Genomic DNA, 20,724 nt, shown 5'->3' with positions numbered 1-20,724 from the left:
AAAAGCCGCTTAGGTGGTAAAGGGTTAAGCTCTTACTCTGACCTCTAGGCACATAACAGTTCTTAAGCTTAAGTCGCTTATGCCTTTAGGTCTTTGTTCTTAAGCTTAAGTGACTGTGACTGTTGTTCAAAGCAGGAACATGGGATAAAGTCAAGAAGGACAAGATGGAGTTTTCAAGGAAACATGTCTTGCGACATGGCCCCAGCTCGAAAGGAACAGAAAGCTTCCCCATAATCACCTTTTCTCGGGATGCCAGATTGAGCACAATATTTCTCTTCAGTGGTTCCTGGGCATCTTTTATGGTTATATATGAGGAACAGTATTTTAAATGACTCTTTTCCTGTTGCCGATGGGGGAGGAAGATGACAGTCTAAAACCTGAGATAGGCTGCACTATGGGAGCTGGAGGTGAGCAGTGTGTTAACCAGACTGCAAACACCTTTTTGGATGCTCTGAGGATGCTCTCCCGGGTGTCCGGAATACATGACAATGAAGAGAAGGGATTTAGGAGTGAGAAAAGAGTGCCAGCCAGTTATCCAGAAGGATAGTGGGACAGAAAGAGAGTTGAGAATGAACATTTGAATTTAAGTTGGGAAGGGAGTAGAAGGAGGGATGGTTGGTGATGGAGACAAGTTCCCCCTTGGAGAAGAGGAAGGAGACAGATGCAGTGTTCTGACTTTCATGTGCGTACATTGACTGCGGAGAACGCGGCAGAGCATTTGCACGCCAATCTAGGAAAGCCAAATGAAGGACTAAAACTAAAGTTATTCTCAACCACAGAATAATCAATAAGAGCATTTTTGAGATGCCTTAAAATTTCTAAAATATTGACCTTTCCAAGGGTTCATTTAGTAATTGTTATTATTCATGAAGACAGTGTGTTGTTAATAATTAAGGAAAGAACACGTTAAATTTCTATAGCGGTCCTGAGGTTACACACCACAGGCGTGGGACTTCAGTCTGATGCCAACCCCAGGCTGGTTCCCAATGAAGAGCAAATGAAAAGTTCCCAAAGAAAAAGAGCCTGCTTTCTTTGGGAGGAGTGGCTCCTGCCGCCAATTCTGAGGGTAAAAGAAGCCCAAGGTTTAGAAAATAACACAAATATTACATATAATAATAGATAACCATTTTCCAAGTATGTAATACTGTTATTTTTCAATATATCCAATCAAAAGTGAAACACGATCTAAAGTTTTACAGCTGTATTTGGAAGAATTGTCATGCGTATGTGTTTCATTTTTTACTCCAATCTTTAATAATAAACTTGAAGCAAAAATTGCATCATAAGGAAATAATAGTTACCTTATTTAATCACTTGTAAAGCGGTTCACTCATTAAGTCAGAGCTTTAAATAGCTTTAAACGGAATATTTAAATGAGATATTTTTAACCTTGAACATTGGATAGCATATTATATCTTTGACAGGGTGGCAGCATTTTGGGGACGTTGGAAGGTGATTTTTAATAAGATCTGTTCTATTATGTTAAGGCTCTGTAAGATTCTATTAGGAAAAAAATTTAAATAGAAAAGAAATATAGGGATGGTAGGGAAAATGGGGAGAGAGGGGGAGGCTAGCCATCTAATTTTAGCTCTCAGATATACAGTTTATAGTTTTATTTTGATAAAATGCCATCTTTGGTACTCAATTTTTCTTCAACAACAACCAAAGATAGTGTTCACTTTGCTATAATTCTCTTCCCTTGCCTTATCTATGTTATCTTTCTCTGCCACACGTTTATGTTGGGCAGCTTAGACCTACTACAAAATAGAAATACACTTCTTAGCAGCTGTTACCATAATTCTAAAAATACACTTTTTTCTTACAGAATTTCAAACCTTCTGGGCTTCTTCCCAGTGCTAAATCCTGTCGACTGGATTTACTAGGATGAGGAGAGAAAGAAGTGTTATATTTTAAGATAATTTCTTTTCTAAACAGGCAGAAAGGTAATGATTCTTGCCTTTTACAAAACATGTCAGTCAGCTTCCTTAATGCTTTCTCCCAAGTGTTGGTTCCCCAGTTTTAGCTTACCTTTTACCTTCTTGCATATTCATTGTTTAATTGTAGGGAGTCATGAACTCATCGGAAAAAATATATATTCAAAAATAAAAAATTAGGTGTATCTTTGCACAGGGCAGATCTGAATAACAGTGTCACTTACGCTTGGGGTATGCTAAGCTGAACTTGTCATCATGCTCCCATGAGAGTAACTTCTGCCCAGGAAAGGCCCAGCCTCTCCTGGGGCTTAATGTTATACCACTAAGTCTAGCATATTGTTTTAATTTTCCAAAATAGCAGGTGTGTTGCTAGTTACCTAGTGATGATGTGAGGAGAAGTCCTGGGAAATGGGTGCTTCCGGAGGCGTTGTTGAGGGCCAGCCGGTGCACCGTGACGGGGTGTGGAGTCGGGAGAGAAGACTCTCCCTCCACTGCACCCCAACTAAACTCTTCCCCCAACACACACACACACACACACACACACACACACACACGCCCCACTTTGGCTACACCCATGGTGTGCAGCCTTCTTCGAGTCCTGTTCTTATGGGACACACATAATTGGACTTAAGGTACCTGGCGATTAAATTCCTCTTTGTCCAAAGAACTTTCCTTTTCTCTCCTCACACTCCATCAGTTAATCTGAGTTTCTTGTTCTGCTAAAAAAGATAAGGAAAAAAAAAAAATGTTTCTCCGCTCTGTTTAATCACGGGCAAGCCAGAATTGGAGCTACTGCTTCATGAAGACTGCCAAAAACACGACCTAGTTATTGCTCCTTTTTGTGGCATCTTCCCGTGTGGTTTGTGGCGCTTTGGAACACAAATGCACAGTTACCAGAAGTTATAGGTTTATCGCTGTTGCAAAGCCTCTGAGCTCTGATCCAGAATCTCACAAACTGGTGCCTGCCCACGCAGATCTAGCCTGTCCAGATAGACTGAACAGGAGGAAAAATGCAGCGCCAAGAGGGAAGGAACTGGGCCCTAATTAATCGGAAACAAGTCACTGCAGTGGTGATTTGAAGCGGATGGAAATGTACGCTTATGGGAACCCTGTGTCCCACCAGGGTGACACCGTGAAGTTATTATACTGCCAGGTGTTGTCACCGAGTTGTGGAATTCTGAAAAACAAGTGATTCATTTGGAGTGTGTTCTTATTTTTTGTTTTTATATTTTAATGCACTTCAAGATGTAACACGGCTTCGTGGTCTCTTATTTTTCTTTTCCTTACTCTCAATTTCAAAATGATCCCTGATTAGCATTTGGGTGGATATGGAAACAGCCACTGTAGCTGCAGAAATCAACTCTAAAAAGGTGACGAGACACGCTCGACACGCAAAAAGTTCAGGAGACTTCAAAGGCGGGAAATCCAACTCATTGCCAAAAAACGTTTAAAACTAAAGAGCTTTGACTGTCACTGGGACTCTTTGGTGCAATAAATATTTATTAGGCGCTTGCACTTTTCTACTTCTGTTGCTCATTTCACTTCTGCTGCCTGAAACATTCTCCACCTACCGCCTTCCCCTGAAGCCCCAACCCAAGCGCCATCTACATCCTAAAGCGTGCTTTAATTGTGTCTCTCTTCTAACCCCTCAGGCCTTTCATCTCCTTTCACCGAAATACTCCACCGTTTCACTTAGGCATTCATCTTCGAAACACATCCCGTGCTACCGCTGGGAAATCTTCGTCCCTTTTGAGAGTTAGGCCTCTCCTAGTCACCTTTGCGTTTATGGGAGACTTTTTGGTTGGTTGGTTTGGTTTTCACAGTGTATTGAATCTACTAGCGGCTCAAGAAAATCTTATGTTGAATTTGAATCAGTGTTCTATTTCTAGTTTTCCAGCACCTTGGTGAACACTCTGGCGTGCTAAAAATGGATCACATATTTTCCTTGCAAACAGTTTAAAATTTGCATTTTTAATGAGTCAGGGCTGATGGAATTGTGACAGGACATGAAATGATTTGGTGGGTTCAGAACGAAGCTATTAATAGCTTCTCACATAATTCACTGTGCAGTGGTTGGAGGACCTTCACGAAGGAATAAAGAAGCTGGGAATTTTCCAATGAGATGGTGTCAGATACTGTGCCTTCTGATGGACTAGAAATGACCACTTCCTGGGAACTGTCTTTGGCACAGAGGTGTCACCACACGTGGTAGCAGTGGAGAACTCCATGGGGAAATCTGGACGTGCTGGACCGGAATGTCTTCTCTTTATGGGTAGAGCACTTGCATTAGCTGTCAGAGTGTCCAGGAGAAAATATAACTGTTTCGGAAAAGAAGTAGGACCATGCTTGGAGAAGGGAGCAACAGAAATCCTCTGCAAGTATAGAATAAAAATATAGTCTGAAAAGCTTAAAACTGGATGAGTTTCCCCAAGATTAGAGTGAGTGATTGGATCTTCTGCAGGATTTGGTTGGCGGGAATATTTTTGCAATATTGGAAAATGTAAAATGGAGCTGTTACATAGGACATTAATTGACATTCAATCTAATAAATAGTTTCAGCTACTGAGTAGAATCTAGGAATAACTTCTATTTTGTGGTTTCCATAATATTTATGAATTATGACAACGTTAGTGCCAAGCTCAAAAATATACAGGTGTTAAATATCGAGATAAATGTAGTAAAGTGAAAACATTTTTAAAGAAGCGCTCTATTCTCTTAATACCTACACCGTACTATCACCTTATGATATTGATTTTTAGGTATTCATTGATGTTTATTTTTATAAATCTCTCTCCCAAACTATGTATATGTTATTTATCTCTCTGCAGAGCATATTCAATATACAAGGCAGATGCTATGGCCTAGTGCATTTTATATCATAAAGTAATGCTCAATAAGTATTAAGTTAAATAAATATTGAAGAGTACTGAGCTTAGACAGACCTAAGTACCATTTCACGTCAGAAGCTGAGCTCCGTAAAAAATAATAAATGAAATCTGAGCTGACAGTTTCAGTTTTCCTGATAAATAACTACCTTTTTCAATCACAGTTTTAAGAGGCGTTAGAGGTACGTGCTTCACTTATTATTTTTTACTAACACAAGTGAATTAAAATCTCGAAAGAAAACTATGTGGATGAAATGTCCAGCTCTCCAGGTCTGTTTCCTGAGTTTCTAGTCAATCATGAGAGGGTTTAAAGTAGAACACAAGACCTGTGTCTAGTTTGGTTTGTATTCGAATAGACTTCTTCAGCTGTCTAGGAGACAGGCAGTTTTGCCCCATTGTTGTGGTATATTTTCCTTACATTCATTCAAAAGGAATCTTGTGATCTCACTCCAACTAGGAGACATCTGTTATTGCAGCCACAAGCTGAGAACTATAATTTAATAATCAATAACTGGCAAAGGAAAATAATTTTTTTTAAAAATCTCCAAATAAATGATTTAACGAAGAAAAAGAAGCCAAAAAAATGACAAAATAAATCCCAGAATAACTTTTAATTAAAAAATAAAACGAGCAAGTCTCAAGCAGTGTATTTAAACTCAGCTCAGGATTTAGAAGACCTTACTTCCTTCTTGCTCTTGGGCACGTTATGGGCCTTGGTGTGACCGTTGTGTTCCGTTTTCAAATGCAGGTACAGGTGACATTATGTTGGCATGACAATTTACATGATATCTTTCTTAGAATAGCGTACTTTTTATATAGCATATAGGGTTTAGGTTACCAATAGGAGTGTGATAATAGAAGCATGAAGAAAATTTGTATCAGTGTTTTGTGCTGAGTTTTATGCAGTTTGTTCCCAAAAGCCATGAGTCATAAGAAATTCTGACATTGAATTAGCCAAAAAAAATAGTGAATATTTTTGTAACTGAAATCTTGAATGTGTCCATGGGTGAACCCCAAAGAGGTGATAGGACTCGTGGTCCTTGCTTCTTGGATCAGTGCCCTCCAGACATCCCCAACTGTTTTGGGACAAATGACGCAGATTAAAATGAATGGTATTGCACATACAACTCAGGCAGATCATTGTGAAACACCAGAGCCACATGAGGAAAATGCAGAATTTGTATTAAATCATGCTGGAATTTCATACATGTTGATCATTAGGTGAAGAGTCATTATTCACACTGCTGCTGTGGGTTGAAAAGTAGGAGGTGCTATTGACTCTGACTTTTATGTACCCTAAAATAATTCTAAACTCATCTATAGAAAAAGGACCGAGAATACCTGACCAAAAACTGTCTTGAAGAGTTCCATGAGAAAGGAGTGTTAGCCTTTAGCCACAGATGGCTGACCTTTGAAGGAAACTGAGGCGGGGAACATTGTTTTGCTAGGTTCTCTGGGCCTCACATTTACAGTTTTGTTTGGGGGAAGTTGCTTATCATGCTCTGAGATATTCGTTCTTCCTTTCTCTGTACTGTGCGTGTCTGTGTGTGTGTAACACTGCTGAGTGCACAGTGGGGCTGTAGACATATATGCATAACATGTGGATACAAATGTGCAATTTCAGAATGGACTTTGAGGAGTTTTAGAACCAAAGCATGAAGAGATCAGTAATGAGTAGTTGGAGTGGTGGTGGTGGGTAGAGGGAAGACACTAGACCTGGCGAGGGGAGAAAACAGAAAATTACCCAGTATAAAGCAGCCTTTACATGGAGGGTGGAGTGAGAACATGTTTCCAACTTAACTGTGGCTGTTCTGCTCTGGCCCACCATTGCTGTCTTCGGAGGCAAGGGTGGTCAAGATGAAGCTGCATCTGTGGCATCTGGTTTGAAGTAGTTTCACTCTCAGGAAAGTCTTGTTCTATACAGGAAGGATCTGACGTATCATGTCCATATTCATCTTATCATTGTTTTTATAGAATTTTTTATTACTCAATTACGCTTATAGTTCTACAATGATCATCGCAACCAAATTTTATAGCATTTCCATCCCAAACCCCCAGCAAGTCCCCCCACGCCTCAACCTGTCTCCTTTGGAAACCATAAGTTTTTCAAAGGCTGTGAGTCAGTATCTGTTCTGCAAAGAAGTTCATTGTGTCCTTTTTTTAGATTCCACATGTAAGTGATAGCATTTGATGTTGGCGTCTCACTGTCTGGCTAACTTCACTTAGCATGGTAATTTCTAGGTCCATCCATGTTGCTGCAAATGCCATTATTTCTTTCCTTTTAATGGCCGAGTAATATTCCATTGTGTATATATGCCTCATCTTCTTTATCCATTCCTCTGTCAAGGGACATTTAGGTTGTTTCCATGTTTTGGCTATTGTATATGGTGCTGCAATGAACACTGGAGTACATGTGTCTTTTCGAGTCCTGGTTTTCTCTGGGTAGATGCCCAGGAGTGGGATATCATTGGGTTTTGAAAGCTGTGGTATAAATTACCACGAGAATTGGTTCAAAAGCATTAATAGCCAATGTGTTCAACCTCTTGCCTTTTTCTCTACCCCCAGTCCTCCCACACTACATATTCCTAATGCCATGTTGAGTTCTGAGTGGGCAGGATGCTTTTTCCTCTGTTCTGATAAGAAAGCCATGCCTGATAATATGGGGATATTCTACAGATACTGGGGAACCTGGACTTTGTATATATAGATACTAGGGAACCTGGCCTTGCTATTTGTTCCTTGACTGATTTATTTATTTTTATTTTTTTATTAAAACATAATTGATTTACAGTGTTTTAGGTATACGGCAAAGTGTTTCAGATATGTGTGTGTATATATATATATATATATATATATGCACATATATTCTTTTCCATTATAGGTTCTTACGAGGCATTGAATTTAGTGCCCTGTGCTATTGACTAATTTTTTTATGTATTCTCCAGAGCTGGCTATTTCCCATTCTGTTTGATGATACAGAACTAGGAAGTGACTCGTTCTACTTCTCTGCTCTTGAAGTCCACCCAATAGACAACAGCACTGCTCTTTCCCTGCCATCTGGACTTTGGGGGGGCAATGGTATATGCTTGAACTGACCAAGGAGTAAGTGATCGGGTCACTTCCAAGACCATGATTAGTCCTATTTAAGTAACGGATAGGCCCGACATAGCAAAGCATGTCGGAATTCCCAGGATGCAGACTGTGCCTTCAAACAGAGATCCTGATATCAACCCCAAAGGAACACACATTATTTCTTTAGTCTCTGTCTAGGTAATTGTGACATCTCTGTCAACCCATATACTTGGCATGAGTCTGGGGTGAGTTTCACCTCGCAGGCTGCCTTAAGATTTTTCCTAATGATAGTGATTCTACTTAATCTCAAACCTTACGGCAGTTACTCTTTGCTCAGATCAGTTTTTAAGATTCTATTGCAATCACCAGATGAATATGTATCAGGCAAAAAAAAAAAAAAACAAAAAACCTATCAGAAATGAATAAATAAAACAAATCTGCCATTTAAAAACAATTACTAGAACATACAATAAAGCATGTCGTTTGCTTACTTATTAAATAGTATAAGGATATTAAACAGTTATTCTAGACATCCCTTCTTTTTTTTTTTTTTTTTTTTTGGAGTTCCTGTCATGGTGCAATGGTAATGAATCCAACTAGGAATCATGAGGTTGCAGGTTCGATCCCTGGCCTTGCTCAGTGGGTTAAGGATCTGGCGTTGCTGTGAACTATGGTGTAGGTCACAGACATGGCTCAGATCTGGCATTGCTGTGGTTGTGGTGTAGGCCAGCAGCTGCAGCTCCGATTTGACCCCTAGCCTGGCAACCTCCATATGCTGCAAGTGTGGCCCTAAAAAGACAATAAATAAATAAGTATATAGATATATAGACATATTTTTTTCTGGCCACACTTGGAAGTTCCTGGGTCAGGCGTCCAATCAGAGCCACAGGTATTACCTATGCCAGAGCTGTAGCAATGCCGTATTCTTAACTTACCACGCCAGGGCCAGAGATCAAACCTGCATCTCAGCAGTGACCCATGCCACTGTAGTTCCGAATTCTTGACCTGCTGTACCCCAGTGGGAACTCCCTAGATATCTTATTAAAAATACAACTACCAGTTGCCAAAAGGATAAAGACATGATTCAACACTAGTCTCCATCAACCTGTTTCCCTCACCCCACGTCATCACAGCTGTAGGCTCTTTGTTAGGGGTGGAAGAAGTACCTGATGTAGAATTAGAAACTGTAATTTTAAAAAAAGTCTATAACTGGCATTTGGTCAGTTTAAGAATTCTGTGTAGGCACAGAACAAGACCGATAATCACATAGGTAAGGAATAGTATAGATTTCCTTGATACATATACTCTTTATTTTCCATGAAAAGTTCTCAGTAATAACAGAGGCTATTATGCTAATAGCGCAACTGGAAAAGAAGTTACATACATATTGTTTTGCCTAAATGATTTGCATACTATGGTTCTCTACACTGCTCAGTTGTTTTTTGAATGCTTTCTTACCAAGGTCAACATTCTTTGAAGCACTACTATGCCGTATGCCCCCTCCCCTCAGAGATCTTACCGTCTATCTGGGCATGAATTGTCTTCATTAATCACTTAGAGGCCAGTCAAGCACCTCTTATACAGGATTTTCTGGGGCAGAAACGCATATGGGCCCCCAAATTAAACAGCTCTTGTACTGTCCTTACTTTTTCAAACAATTTCACATAATTCATTTTTTAATTTGTTTCGAAATTCCCGTAATATAAGCAGGAAAACTATTTAAAGAGAGAAAGTGATACCCAAAACATTGAAAACATTGAGATTTACAACTAAAGCAGAAAACATGGTATTAAAAACCAAAAGATCACCCCAATGGGACTCGAGTTTTTCCCATTGTTTTGTCTCTCATCAGTGGTACAGTTTCTCTGGGTAGGTAACAAAGTACAAAAAATATTTTGAATACACATTTACTAAAATGTGTATTCAGAAATAAAGCTAAAGAGCAAGCAGCTGGAACGCAGTTGTGTTTGTATACCCAGTTACCCACTGGTCTAGGTAGTTGTACCCAGTTATTTTCAGTGTAGACACGTGTGTCCCATTCTTGTGATAGAGTCACAGCAGAGATCCGAAAGTGCTAATTACTGAAATTATGTCATAAAGTGCCATGCTTGAATCAAGATAATTCTTTCGTAATTTTTCAGAATTGTTGAGGAGCCCCCAAAGAGAGTGTTGCTGAATTTCCCGGTGAGCCTAACAAGCACATGATGAAGACGTCAAAGCAGAGGCACCAAAAGTTTTTTTAAAAATGTTCGTTTAATAATATTTCAAAAAGAAGAGAAAACCTAGATGCTTCTGGGGGAGAATCAGAGTGCTGAGGCATGCTTCACACCCAGGTCGTCGTTTGATGTTTCGTGGTGAGCAGTGCTTCTCAGTCTCTTCCATCCTTCATGCTTCTCTGCAGCCCCGATAGAGTCCTGGCAACAGCGTGGATCCCTGCACCTCATGGACGGCATCAGGCACAAAGAGAAGTCCAAGAACCATCAGGTATGTGCAAAACTAGAGGAGTGAGGCAGAGAAGCAGGGCGAGAGCATGGACCAAAACTCTTGCCTGCGAAAGGACTCTGGCAAGACCAATCTCTTGACTAGTCTCAACTCAATCAGCTACTAGTACTGTGTCCTTACTTACTTGGAAGCTACCTTAATGCCCTTTATTCAGATAAAATGGGGGGTAGTAGCTTAAAGGGTCGTATGAAGAATTGAATGAAGCGATGTCTACAAAGCAGTTCTTTCACGGTACCGAGTAAATACTCAGCGCTGCTCACCTGCTGAGTTTCTTACTATTAATGCCTTCCAGGTTCTATCTCTACACCCTGTGTGCCCAGAAGACAGAGCCTCTGTTATTTGGAAGCTTATTAATATTTAAAATAATCCCCCCTTCCGAGTTGGAGCAAAAAATCACAAATACATCACCTTCTATCAGCAATAATTTCTTAATTGGAATTACAGTACCTTATCATTTGCTTATTTATATGTAAATGCTTACTAATGTTCACACCCTCTCATCATTTTCACATAGCAGCTCTTGTTTAACTATGAAATTGAGGCCATAAGTCATTAGTAAAGAATATGAAATCCAGAAATAATGCTCAAGCCTTCCTTTAGTTAATCGTTTTAGTCTTATTCTCCCAATCGTATCTTCTGGAGGATATGGCTGTTATCAGGTAGATATGGCTTCTGCCCTTACTGAGTTTGAGTTTATGTTGGAGCTAATTAATAATCCATGCACTGGAGTTCCTGTCGTGGCGCAGTGGTTAACGAATCCGACTAGGAACCATGAGGTTGCGGGTTCGGTCCCTGCCCTTGCTCAGTGGGTTAACGATCCGGCGTTGCCGTGAGCTGTGGTGTAGGTTGCAGATGCGGCTCAGATCCCGCGTTGCTGTGGCTCTGGCGTAGGCCGGTGGCTACAGCTCCGATTCGACCCCTAGCCTGGGAACCTCCATATGCCGCAGGAGCGGCCCAAGAAATAGCAACAACAACAACAACAACAACAACAAAAAATAATAATCCATGCACTAAACTTCACCTCAGTCACAAACAGCAGAGTATGCAGGTTTCTGAAAGGTAATATCAAAAAAGCACCTACTGGAAAAAGTATACTTTGGGGTTCAGTTTCCTAATTATTTTTTCAATTTGTATTTCCAAATGGCAGGAAAGTTAGCACAGTTTCAAAGACTCCCCCGCCCCAACCCTCTTTTTTTTTTTTTTTTTCCTTCAGAAATCTTTTCTGGCAGTTACAAGTTCAGAATGCTTTTGTGCATTCCAAGCAGTCTTGCCCAGATTCTGCCACCTGTTCCATCATTCTGGGTATATTTAGGGTATAGTTCTTTTCCATATGGGCAGTGTAATTCCATTAAGTAGCAATCCAGCACAGTTACTTTTTTTTTTTTTTTTTTAACGTTAAACCTCGAGAGTTAATCGTCCATCTGTGTGTAATCATCAATTCCATTAAGCCTTATGGCCTTGTCAGATCATCAAACATTTTACACAGAACTCCTTTCTTCACAGGAAACACAGTTGATAATTAAGGGCATGATAGAATCTAAGTTTTTGAGTCGGACTCCAAGGACCCGCAGTGGTTTAAGTTAATCCTGGGTCAGACTTCATCGCCACTAGGTCACTGAGCTTTGGCTATGACAGCAAGAGACTTGGTGACACATCAATCTGGGTCAGTCAGATTTCTGAGCAAAGAGAATATGCTGTTCAGATGGCAAAGGCAAGTCAAATCTTCCACTGGTTTTGCTTTGCCTGCGAGGCTTATCTCCAGATTTCGAGTCACCGTGACTGAGTCACAGCGGGTATTGACAAGAGCCATCCTTGGGCATAGACAGCGTGTGAAACAAACCTTGAGCTTTTTCTTGCTTGGTTTTATAGATTTCTGTTGCCTTTGGACTTTCAGAGGCCAGATTTTCAAAATCTGGACTTTCACTGGGGAACTTTTTAGAAGGACATAGTGTGGACAGATTTCTCAACAAGTAGAATTTGAAGTTCGATTTTTTAATGGGGTGAAAAACTGCTAATAATTGTCCTTATAGTGTTAATCAAGCATGGATGAGAATGCGTCAAATTAACAGAAGTGGAGAAAATTAAAATTGAGTCTTCTGCACCCTAGGTCACAAAGCACAGTGGTGACAGCTGACTGGTCTCTCTTGAGAGGTCTTTTCTCTTTCCTTTGACATGGACCCCTCCTGACATTTTTATTAAAGACACCAAATATAGCACATACAATGAGCACATCAAAAATCTTCCATTAAAATAATACAATTAAAGCACGGCACCTAGACCCCTGGAGATATAAGTTGTTGTATAGTTGACTATAAGTTTTTTTAAAATCAAGAAATAGAAAAGTCTGTTGTCTTCGGGAGTCTAAATCTCAGAGATTGTCTAGTTCTAAGTTCTCTTTCGTGTATCTCAGTGTGAAAACTGAAATGTTTCCGGCTTTGGTCAGCCACAATCCAAAGCGTCTAGGTTACACTCTGCATCGTATTCCCCAAGACAATGCAAAGACGTTCTCCTAGATCTGGAGGATGTGTGGACGCAGGCAAAGCCGGCTTTGTATGGTCTGCGGGCTGGACAACGAGGCACACAAAGGGAGAATCTTGGCCTTCGTGGAACAGCAGGTCTGGACAGCATCGTCCACCACACGGCCAACTCAGAAGCCCTTCCGGAGCGAATCTGGCCCAGAAGGCTGCACATATTTTTGCCTGGATAGACCCCTCCACGTTCAGCGGGAGCCTCTGCGGCGATGATGAGTCCTCCGTATTGCTCGCACGAAGCTGCAGCATGGGGCAGGGAATCTGGCTCTTTAACCCTCTGGCTGCTGCACATGACTGTTTGGCTAGCAAAGCAGAAAAATGTCGACAGCCTAAGGTTTAAATGATTAGTAACAGGTTTTTGAGTGATTTTCCCAGAATGTGCTAGTATAAATAGAGGACTGTGAAAGTGTGGTTTGAGGGATGTTTTTTTCTTCCTTTTGGTATTGTGATTTGTTTGTTTCCATTTCTTTTCATGACACATTCCCAAGCCCAGTACCCAAATGCAGCCTGAAGGGAGGCTGCCCGCCTCCAAGGGCCTCTGATCAGAGTCAGAAAAGACTCTGTTAGAACATGGCCATTTCACGCAGGATTTGAGGATCTGTCTTTTCGAAATGAATAATAGGCCCCTTATTCAAAACCGAATACTTCAGAAGCAGTGTTGTGCTTTCCTTTCTAAATTTTCTTTCGTCGTGGCGCAGTGGTTAACGAATCCGACTAGGAACCATGAGGTTGCGGGTTCGATCCCTGCCCTTGCTCAGTGGGTTAACGATCCGGCGTTGCCGTGAGCTGTGGTGTAGGTTGCAGACGCGGCTCGGATCCCACGTTGCTGTGGCTCTGGCGTAGGCTGGTGGCTACAGCTCCGATTGGACCCCTAGCCTGGGAACCTCCATATGCCGCGAGAGCGGCCCAAGAAATAGCAAAAAGACAAAAAAAATTAAAAAAATAAATTTTCTTCTCCAAGTTGGTTGTTATCACCTTTAGAGAAAGCTGAAACTGACAGGTAAATGCATGTCCAAGTGGCTCATTAGATGTCACTCGCACACTGTAATGAAAGAGTGAAAAAATAACATCCAATCAGCGAGACCGTCACCGACTTCTGCAAAGCTTTGAGCTTAGTTTACTGAAATAAATCAAATCATCTCGACTCACCCTAACACGGATATCTTAAAATGGATCGTGACAACCTTCTGTTGGAAATACAGCTCTGCTCAGTAATAAAACACAGTTTTTCAAATAGACTGTGTTGTTTTAAATATGTGTGAATGAATCAGCCATTAGCTCCTACTTGTCTTATGTTATGGGTGGAAGACAGAGAGTATGCCTTGCCATGGCTTAGTATATATGTTTTGGTGAAAAACAAGCTATTCTGCTTTTTGGGCATGAAAGAAAAATGGAGTATTGAAATATGGGAACTTCTAAGATTTATGTAAGTGAATGAAAGATACCAACAAGTCTATTTCATATTTATCAATGGTTCTTATCTACCCAGCTTTTTATGTTTGTTCAATCTCCATAAATCTCCTACTACAATAACAAAGTACCACACTCAAACAATAAAGAAGAAAATCATGCTCTCTCTCAGCATATGCACAAATGCCTCCATCTCTCAACTTAAAAACTCTTCGTAGCCTGTGTTCCCACGTAGGTGGTTGAGTTTCTCACTGCCCTTTACAGATAATCCTTTTGAAGGATCAACTGACTTCACTGACTTTACTTTCACATGCTTATTCCACCTATCTTGCACCCCCCACGCTACTGAAACGCCATCTAAAGCCTTTAGATTTTGCTAAATCATTCAGACATGTTGATGTATCTTGCCCTGTTCAATGTGACCTCACCTCTCCTCGTTCCGTCTTCTTGACCCTTGTTTTACTTCCTTGGCTTCTGTCACACTACTTCCTTCTTGGCTTCTTAATTGATTTTTCCCAGGTTTCTTTATGGGATTCTTTCCTTCCACCTCCCTTTTCATTTTCATGTTCCTCCTGATTATACTACCTTGTTCTTTCTCTCGTCTCACTTACTATGCTCTGATCTGAGCTATGGCACTCATTCCTACAGTGTGAATTATGATTCTCCTGGTGAAAGCCCCTGAATTAGTTAAGACTCTCTTGGATACAAATCATGGAAATGTAATATAAACAAGCATAAGGCATAAAACTCCTAATTTATTGGCTTACAAGACTGAAATATCCAGAGGAAGGTTAACGGAAGGCTTGACTGGATCCAGTGGTTCAAAAATATCAGCACATTGCTGTCTTTCTTAATTCATTAGCTTTTCTCTCCCTCTGTATTGGCTTGGTTTGCAGCCTTTACCTGTGCGAGGACAAAGATGGTCATTAGTTGCTCTGAACGTGCTTGTTCTCACCGCGAATGATCCTCCTGAGAAGCACCCGAGTCCCTCTCCCCAGCATCCTTACCAGTACCTGGTTTTGTTTTCTCGTCGGCTTGGGTCACAACCTTGAGAGGAGAGGCAAGGCCCTTGATTAATAGTCAGACCAGAATTAACGCAGGAAAGGGGTCTGTTCACAAAAAGAAGAGAAGAGCAGATTTAAAGCAAACAAATGGAAAACCTCTATTTGAACTCCCAAATTCCTTTTTTCTATATCACTATTTTAAGATACAGACCAATGTATTTATCTTCAATAATATAGATATTTCAAACTTAAATCAGGATTCCTTACGCTCCTACTTGAAGATATGTACCCTTTAGTATTTTCAGTAGTGCCACTGCTACCTAAAAAATCATCCAAAGCAGAAACAGAAAACTTTATATATATAAAGCGATGTATGTGTGTGTGTGTGTGTATGTATAATACACGGATAATATATATATAAAGAAAACTTGTGTGGGGCCAGGGATTGAACCTGAGCCATAGCAGCAACCCAAGCCACAGCAATGACAATACCAGATCCTTAACCCACTGAGCCACTAGGGAATTCTGAATCAGAAAATTTTAAACTTCTGCTTAACAGTTCTGTCTTGTAAAAACCCATAAAATATATATTCGTTGTTTTTTTCTCCTCCAATTGATTGCTACTACATTATTTCAGAAAGGCATTATCTTTGGAGTTCCCATCACAGCTCAGTGGAAGTGAATTTGATTAGTATCCATGAAAACGCAGGTTTGATCCCTGCCCTCACTCAGTGGATTAAGGATCTGGTGTTGCCATGAGCTGTGGTGTAGGTCACGGATGCAGATCAGATCTGGTGGTGTTGTAGCCGTGGTGTAGGCTGGCAGTTACAGCTCTGATTGGATCCCTAGCCTGGGAACTTCCATATGCCTTGGGTGTGGCCCCAAAAAGTCAAAAAAAAAAAAAAAGAAAACAAAGAAATGCATTATCTTTAAAGAATCTCCTTATTGCGCTTACCTCCCCTAATCTCTTGTCCATATTGCTACCTCATTAGCTTTCTAGTACATAAATATAGTAAATAGAGCTATTTTACTTATCTTCTTTAGGCCACCTCATCCACTGGTTGAATTTTTCTCCAAACTTGTTCTCTCTCACTTCACTCGTATCCAAAACTTAAGCCAAACTAAGCTAGAGTTTTCCAAGTGTGTCATTCTATTCTTGCTCGAGTATCTTTGAACACAGAATTCCTTTGTCCTAGAATAACCCTCCTTTCCCATCTTTTTAAACTTATCGCACAAGACCTATTTTAAATACCTTCAAGCCAAGTTGAAATGTCCCCCTTTTGAACCATAAACGTTTTATGTGATTCCATTACTGTGCTTATCAGATGTACTTGTTGACATTATTGGTCTCTCTCAAGACTGAATTCCTAAGAGAGGAAGAAGCTTTGTTAGAGTTATTGCACTTTTTATGGGTTTGTTGAATTCTATCCGAAGACAATCCCAACATCTGGACTATTGTGTGGAAATAAATTTGTGTTGAATGAATGCATGCAGGTGTGAGTGAATGAATGAGTGTGTTGGTGCATTTCCATAATCTGACATTACAAAAACAATGGCCACCACCCAAAAGGTAATGAGGAAATTTCATTTTGGGGCAAAGTATAAAGGAACAGCTTTCATTTCTGATATTAATAATTTTAACAATATTCATAATTTACAAGTGATACAAATGTTTCAAGCACTTTTACATCAAAAGCACCTTTTCTCTGCATTGGAGGCCAAAACTGATACACTGCAGGGGTTCCCCGGTGGCTCAGTGGATTAGAGATCTGGTCTTTTTTCTGCTGTGGTTCTGGTTACAGCCAAAATATGTATTTGATCCCTGACCCAGGAACTTCCACAGGCCACCAGTGCAGCCAACCCCCGCTCCCCCCACCCCAAGTAGATATCGCTGATGGAGAAACTGAAGAGCAGTGTAACTGTGTGGCCATCCCAGGTTCAAGCCCCAGGTTCAAGCACAGTGTTGGTAGAAGTACTGGGTCAAGAAATTTCCCTTCCCCTGGGCATTTAAAAGCATAAATGAGAGCTGTCTCCAGGATCAACAGAGAAGGCCAGAGCATCCTATTTTAATCAATTATAAAAGTTCTCCTTCTCCAATCAAAGAAAGGTATTAGTGAAATGAATGAGAGTAATTAAATCTAATTTAGTCATGCAAATGAGTTTAATTAAAAGAAATCTACCCTTTAATAACTTCAGGGGAAAATGCAGTTCCTTATGGAGTTTGAAATTTAGTTAAGCTCACAAGACACAATAGCTGAACTGATGAGACCACACTGTTGTAATCTGCTTCTGTAAATATTGACACATGTAGCATTTAGTTTGTCTCACAGTGATAATACTTGCTCTAGGCTTTGATGAAATCTGGCATTTCTAATTATTAAAAGATGCTTGTTAAAAATGCTCTTATCCATCATGTTAATTCTATGAATAAGACTGCTAATACATTGACCTCCAGAAAAAAACTTTCTTTCTAAACTAGAGTTTAAGAAAATAATCTAAATTCAACACTTGCTGAGTCTCCACTCTGTAGACAGTATTGAGCCAGATAAAAAGCAGGGTGTTTTGGGGCAGACAGGTCCCTGTCCTGAGGATGCTTACGGTCTAGTGCCTGCCGTGTCTTCTGTCTGTTATGACTGTAGGCAGAATCGTTCAGATGAAAACACAAAACAAATTGTAAAAAAAAAAATACAAAAAAAAATTGTTCAGACGAAAATACAAAACCTGGCTGCCGAAAGAGAGGACTAGATAAAATCCCATGGGAGAGCAAACTGGAACACTTACTTGGAATGACCAGGAGGAAGCAGGAAGCTCTTCCCTAAAGAAGGGGCGTTTGAGCTGGCCTTAGAAATAGGTGGAAGTTTGATGGCAGAAACTGTGGTAAGGAGAGAGGTGAACGGCATAGAACAAGATAAGACAAAGGCAGCTTGGTTTAGAGCTGCCTAAGCCGCGGGGCTTAGATCACGGTCCACACGGCAAACACCGTAGAAAAGGAGGCCCCGCAGCTCGCCAGCCGCCCGCCTGGGGGGCCGCGTGGTCAGACTTCGTGTCAGGATGTAGCTGCAGACGGCGCGGAAGTGGCAAGGGTTGGTGACCAAAGGAGGGCACGTCTGCACGTCTCATTCGTCATGAAACCTCTGATTAAGGGGGAAGACGAAGTTACACGAGAGAAAGAAGAAAGAAGAGACTGGGCGTTTGTTGGCTAATCTGGCGGAGAAAGGAGGCGGCTGCGGTGCGGGGCCGTGGAATCCAAAGAGGCAACGGAGTCCCGGCTTTCTCGCTTGTGCATTTTCCTTGGGTGTCGGGGCGGACAGGGGCTCTCGCCACTAAATTAGGGGCACAGGACGGGAGGAAGGAGACCTTCAGGGACGTCCACCCACACCACTGTGCGCGCAGTGCAGCGCCCCTCTCCCAGTCCCCTGCCTCTATTCCACTCTCTCTCTCTTTCTCTCTCTTTCTCTCTCTCTTTCTTTCTTCCTTTCTTTCTTTCTCTCTTTCTTTCTTTCTCTCTTTCTTTCTTTCTCTCTTTCATTCTTTCTACATGCTTGTGTCATTCTCTGTAACTTCTTTCTTAGATGTATTGTTCTCTTCTTAAATATAAGCTTCACCAATAGGGGGTGTTTGCTCAGAAAGTCTATCTTAGGGTAAATGTATCTTAACATCTGATGCATAGTAGAATCTGACACATAGTAGATGTTTGAAAAATGTTTGCTGAATGAATACTGAAAAATTGTCCTTTTGAAACCATGTTGTGAAGTAAACACCTAAAATTTAAAAACCATAGCTTGTGAGACCCTGCACCACCTACCCTACCGTGGTCTGCTTCTCTTCTCTCTGCTTTACTGTTCATCCGTGGAATTCCGTATTCCAAGGATACTGAACTCGCTTTAGCTCTGGGCATCTCTCGCATTGTTGAATTATACCCAGAGAGCAGCACAGTTTCCAGGCCTTTATGCATATTCTTCCTTCCTCGAGCATCTGCCTGCTGCTGTCTCTCCATTCCCTGCGCCCAGCCAGCCCTCCCCATTGTTCAGAGATCAGCGCTCTCTCCAAGGGTCTGTCCGGGTTCACATCTGGTGCGGACCCTTTCGATTTGTCCCTCCCCAGTGTCCCTTCTGTCAGAGCATCTGCAGTTGTGTTCTCTTTTTCTTTTTAATGGCTGCACCGGCAGCATCTGGACACTCAAGGCCAGGGATTGAATCCAGGCCACAGCCGCGACCTGCACCGTGGCTGAGCAATGCCAGATCCTTTAACCCACTGTGCTGGTTCAGAGATTGAACCCATGCCTCCACAGCCACCCGAGCCACTGCAGTCAGAGTCCCACAGCAGGGACTCCGCATTGCGTTATCACTGATGGGCTGGCCCTCCTCTGCTCCCTCAAACTGTATGTTCGTGAAGGAGGGTGTCAGGACCTTTCGCCAGGGCTTCCTCTCCCATAGCAAGGACCTGGCACATCTGTGCTCGAAGAATCAACACTGAGGTTCAGTCTTCAAAAGTAAACTTCAACAATTTTAACATAGAAAGAAAGTGAATTGATAAAATACCAGTGTAGCGGTACGCTTAGTTAGAAGAGAAGAAAATTGATTCCCATTTAAGCAAAACATGAGGCAACTCATGGTGACAAGGATGGAAGAGTGTGGACTTGAGAGTAAACTGAAAAGTAGATAATACTTGGAATCATGATCTAGGGAAACCAGGTGGAGAGATGCAAGAGAGGACCTAACTAACTAAATCACTCAATCAGTCAGTCAATCAATCAGTCAATCAATTCCTGACCAAAATCAAAGGGTGAAAGCTATTTATTTGTGACGGACTTTTTCTCTGATTTATAAGATAATTTAAAATTGAAAATATTACAAGTAACTATTTTACAGGGTAATACTTAAAGCTGACAACTGATTCCATTCTTTAAGGAAGAGGCATGACAGTGCTTTGTGACACAGAGTGAGAGGATCTGGGGTCTGTGGTGGCAAATGCAGGGCGATACTGTTTTGGGTGATACTCTAGTCACTGACTAATTAATAGTGAGAGGGAGCTTGCCCAAAGCCATTGCTTGTAGCTGCACTGCTTATGCCTTGCACAAAACTTGGGCAGGCAGTGAGTGGGGGCTGCAACACAGTTTATACTCTGCTTGCCAAGCCGTGCAGGCACAGGGCTGCCTTCCCCTGGAGAGGAGGCCTTTTTCTTGTTCTCCCAAAGGCACAAAATAAACTCGCAACAACCCTTGCAAGAGGATAGGAGGCTTGCAAGAGGATAGGAGGCTTAGTTCAAGTTTAGCAACTAAACCCCAACATGTGAAAATTTTCATTCACATTACAGATGCCTTAAAACATTTGCCATCCAAATCAGTTTTAGGATAAGGTGATGAGGGTACTGTTGAATGCACACA

At 41.2% G+C, this 20,724-nt stretch overlaps 1 long non-coding RNA gene across 2 annotated transcripts in view; it reads left to right on the top strand.

Annotated features, from left to right (window-relative positions):
• Nucleotides 1–20,724, top strand: part of LOC102167132 — a 690,997-nt gene that overhangs the window by 475,688 nt on the left and 194,585 nt on the right. For both annotated transcript variants that reach the window (XR_002346480.1, XR_002346481.1), the window contains one exon: nt 10,033–10,375. This is a non-coding gene — a long non-coding RNA (uncharacterized LOC102167132). The remainder of the gene's footprint in view (nt 1–10,032; nt 10,376–20,724) is intronic.

Source organism: Sus scrofa, chromosome 8, assembly GCF_000003025.6.
Source record: "Sus scrofa isolate TJ Tabasco breed Duroc chromosome 8, Sscrofa11.1, whole genome shotgun sequence".
In the NCBI taxonomy this organism is placed as follows: Eukaryota; Metazoa; Chordata; class Mammalia; order Artiodactyla; family Suidae; genus Sus; species Sus scrofa.
The sequence above is the reverse complement of the archived record's forward strand: the minus strand, read 5'-3'. Positions and strand labels throughout refer to the sequence as shown.